The sequence below is a fragment of the Morone saxatilis genome, unplaced genomic scaffold (assembly GCF_004916995.1).
Source record: "Morone saxatilis isolate NCDOM2014 unplaced genomic scaffold, NCSU_SB_2.0 Contig3, whole genome shotgun sequence".
Classification (NCBI taxonomy): Eukaryota; Metazoa; Chordata; class Actinopteri; family Moronidae; genus Morone; species Morone saxatilis.
The window spans coordinates 6,406,380-6,410,560 of record NW_023339873.1 but is presented as its reverse complement, the minus strand read 5'-3'; positions in this window follow the sequence as shown (position 1 = coordinate 6,410,560).

Sequence of the window (4,181 nt, the reverse complement as noted above, 5' to 3'; positions counted from 1 at the left end):
CTTGGTTCCTCCCTCTGTGCGAGCGTGTGTGTGTGTGTGTGTGTATTGGGTTTAGCACTCGTGTGTCCTGTAACTGTAAGTTTGTGTTGTTGCGTGTTTGTCTTCTCTGGAAACGTTTCAGCTTGGCGTTGATATAAGTGTATCGGCTTCCTTCAGTTTACCACTTCTTCACCCTCCTCCTCATCTTTCCCCAGTCAGAGCTCTTTGTTGTTTGAGAACCTGTCAGCCGTAGAAGTTGTGTGAGCCAACCGAGTATCCGTCTTTTCTCTCTCGATGGTGGGGCAGTCGATGCCTGAGCATAGCTTTAGTGCAAGCTAAAACAACAAGCTCAAGAAATGCAAATGTGGCTCCAGGAATGGGGGGGTTACCGCACACATTCTCAGCCTCTGCCAGTCTATCTCTTACACAAATATGCACACTCACACGCATGCAAAAACACACACCTGTTGCACAGCCTTAGGGGTAGTGGCTGCTCTGTAGTATACTCATCTTAACCTCATCTGGCAGTAGCTTATACTGAGCCACGTTGGCATTTGACAGTCATCATTAATGTGGGAGTCTCTCTCTGCCAAAATGGAACGGCTCCTGGTTTTTTGCCCAGGGGCCTGTGGTGATAGACTAACAACTGCGGCTTGCAGACTGATGGAATTGTAAGCGCTTAACCTGTCCTTTTTGTAATGGAGTGCTGAATGCATATGTTTGTTTCAGACTTGACAACTTGTAACATGTGCAGCGTGTATTGCTGGTAGCTAAGCAACAGAGCCAACCTTCACCTGAATTCCCCACACACCGCACTGATCATAAATCTTCAGTGGCAAAGTCCCCTTCTGCTCATTTTCCTCACACCCTATCCATGTATGTTCCTCATCCTCACCTGTAACATTTCAATTCAGTGGCTCCACTTTTTGACAGGCCTGCAATTTGGACATGGCTTTACTTGTCTGTCCCAATGCAGACGCGGTTAATGATTAATAGAAATTCAAATGTGCAGGATTTACGCTACATGCGAAAAAGCAGTGATTCATGTCAGTGTGATGGAACACGGGAGCCACATGCGTACATACCAAAGACGCAAAACCAGACATGTTGTGATTTTCCAAGCACAGTTGATTTTTCTCTTTTTAAGAGGTTTTACTCACCTGTCTGCTCTACGTTGCTGTTTTAAGGCATTAAGAAAACATTCTGGCTGTTGTCAGGTCCTTTTTTTAAAATGTTCATTGAGTAGGAACACGCATGAAGCACTGTATTCACCCGGTGTTGCATACTCTGCTCTGTGTTACTCTGCAAATGGCTGTCTTGTTTCTGATTGCATGTGGAGAAGTAAAGATAACCATATGACACTGAAGTCAGACTCAACATCATTAATTATAAACACGTGTCTGCCCCTATTTTTAAAACTACGCCTTTTAGACCCTTGCCTCCATAAAGCTGACCAACATTAGACTACAAGAGCAAGGATTATTAGACTTTCGAGAAGCTATTCCTCCTGTCTAGAAAACACACTGTTCCTATTTTTTAAATACTGGTGTCAATTAAGACAACCACATTTTAATTTTGTTGCATGAGTCAGAGGAGACTGTGCTCAGTTCATGTAGCTTAGTTGAAAGGAAAAGTTGTTTGGCCTTGTTGTTTGCAGGCTGAGGTAAAGAACAGAGCATGTAACGACTTTTTCATGCCACTCATGAGAGTTCACCATCATTTACTGTACGTGATGGATGGTGGAGGGTAAAGGGGAGGCCGTGAGGTCTGGCTGGTACAGCGAGTGTATGATCAGCACGTCCCTGTGATGTGGTTCACATACGGTCAAAGAAACACTACGATCCCTGAGCAACGGTCCGTGACCACTGGATGCGGGGAAGAGTGCTTTCCAAGTCAAATCAGCCCCTGCGTGGGGAGGACTGTTGACACTGTCACATGGAGGGACTGTTTAAAACAGGAGGAATGGAAACATGGGGCCATAATCAAGTCCAACCACCCTCTGAACCCTCAGCGGCAGGTAATGCTATGTAAAAGAGCAGGTGAGCAATAATATCAAGTTGTTAATCGACAACTCACGCCGGGGTTTTCGTTTCGTTTGTTTTAATCTCTGGCTTCCACTGCAGGGCGAGACAGGGCTTGCCAGACACACTCATAATTTATTACACTACACTTTCCCCCCTTAAAAACTTTCAGAAAGTATTTTTGCATCATTTTGCAAACATGTCATTTGTCAACTGGGCTGTGTGCTTTTCTTTTGTAATGAACATGTTGAGTTGGCCCTGACAAGCCCCATTTGGCCCTTTTGTGGCTGCTGAAGGTTCGTGTTTGGGTCAGATGTCTGATGACCTTGGAGACCGCAGGCCAATGAGCCTATTTGTGGCTCACTGAGTGCGCATGGACTCCACCTCACCCCGGGAGTCTGGGAGTCCCCGGCACACAGATCTCAAATTTTAATGCAACAGTTTTGTTCTAATTTACTGTGTTTTACACACACTTTAATCCAACTGAAAAATTCTTTAGGACTTTTAACTGTTTTAAATTATTGGAAATTATAATGCATGACATTAGACCTTAAGTATTATTTACAAAGGATACTAGGCCTTTTAAAATAATACTACTCCCTTATGAGATATTTACTGAAGTCAGCCTTTTCTATAAAAAATAAACTGAGATTAGCAAATAACGTGTCTATATTTTGGTAATACTGCTGCATTAAATATTTTAATCACCTAATTTTCAACATAAAATATGCACTTAAAATATAATTTTATTTTTATAAGACTATAATGTCTTTGTCATTGAGCTAATATTAGGCTTAAATGTTATGTTTATGAATCCAGAAAGGGTCATATTAAGTGTAATGAGGTGAGGTTATTTTAATGTGGTGACAAACACTGCGCTCATAGTATTTCTGATGAACTTTCCTAGTGAGCCATGACGCTTGCTAATAGAAAATACAGGCCTTGTATGAGCACGCACATATTCTTTTTTCTTTCTTTTTTTTTTTTTTTATGGAAATCAGTTTCCTGCTCATGTAAAACAGGCCAGGAGGCTACAATACCTTGAATTTAGTATAGCTTCACTGAGAGAGGGAAGATAAATATTTTTAGCTGCGATGGTGTATACTGGTACATATTATTCTTAGAATTAAAAACTGCTGAGGATTCCCCCAAACAACCAGCAAACTCCAATAACAGCCAAACAATTTAATAAGATACATTCAATTTCATTGTGCAACATTTGTCAATTGTTAATGCTCTAGACTCCAACCTAAGACCAATGCCAATTTTTGTCTAAACGTGCATGGAGATTTCCATGCTGTCTGTAAGGCTAATTGCACTTCATTCAACGTACCTTAATCTAATAAATAAACTTCTCTGTGGAGCTCTTGCATAGGCTACATTTTTAGAGAAGTGGGGGAAACAATGCTCCATAAGACAGTTATTTTTATCAAAACATAAACAACAACACAAAAAAGCATACACACATATAAAAACAATAGCAATTAATAAGCACCCTGAAACACTAATGCAAAGTTTTTTTCCCCTCTTCTTTGATTGCTTATTCATGAAGTTATACATTACCCCATTTTGCCCAATGACATTTGCAGAAGTGTGCAGTAAAGAATCTGAGAGGAATTGTGTTGATGGACGGAGTAGCAGTCATACATCAGTCCTTCAGTACACCTGTCCTGCAAGTTCTTTCAGACAACAAGTTTGTAGTAAAAATGGACTGTTTACTCCTCGTATGTCTTTGGTCTGATTGTGTGTAGCAGGCCGAAGGAGGAGGGGGTCACCTACAGAATGGCACAAATATGGGTCCTGGGGGCCGAGTCCTTCATAGAAAGGAGGCAGTGGGAATGAAACAAAGCCACAGGGGACAGACTTGCTGTCTCCTGTCCTCACCGTCTCAGACTCACTCCCTCTCTCTCTCTCTCTCTTTCCTCTCTCTCTCTCTTCTCTCTCTCTCATCTCTCTCTTTCTCGTCTTCCTCTGCTCTCTTGCGTCGTGCTTCGGTTCCCCGCAGTCAGCTGAGCTAAGTTCCGCCACAAGAATAATCCTCGACGACACACACCAATCCCCTGCTCCCATTGTGGAAGGCTGAACCTTTCCAAAAGGCTGCTCGTATTTGCTATGAGTTCGCCTTTGAGGCTTCATGAGCTAACTAGTGGATGGGTACCCCACCGGCTTAGAGCTGTGGAA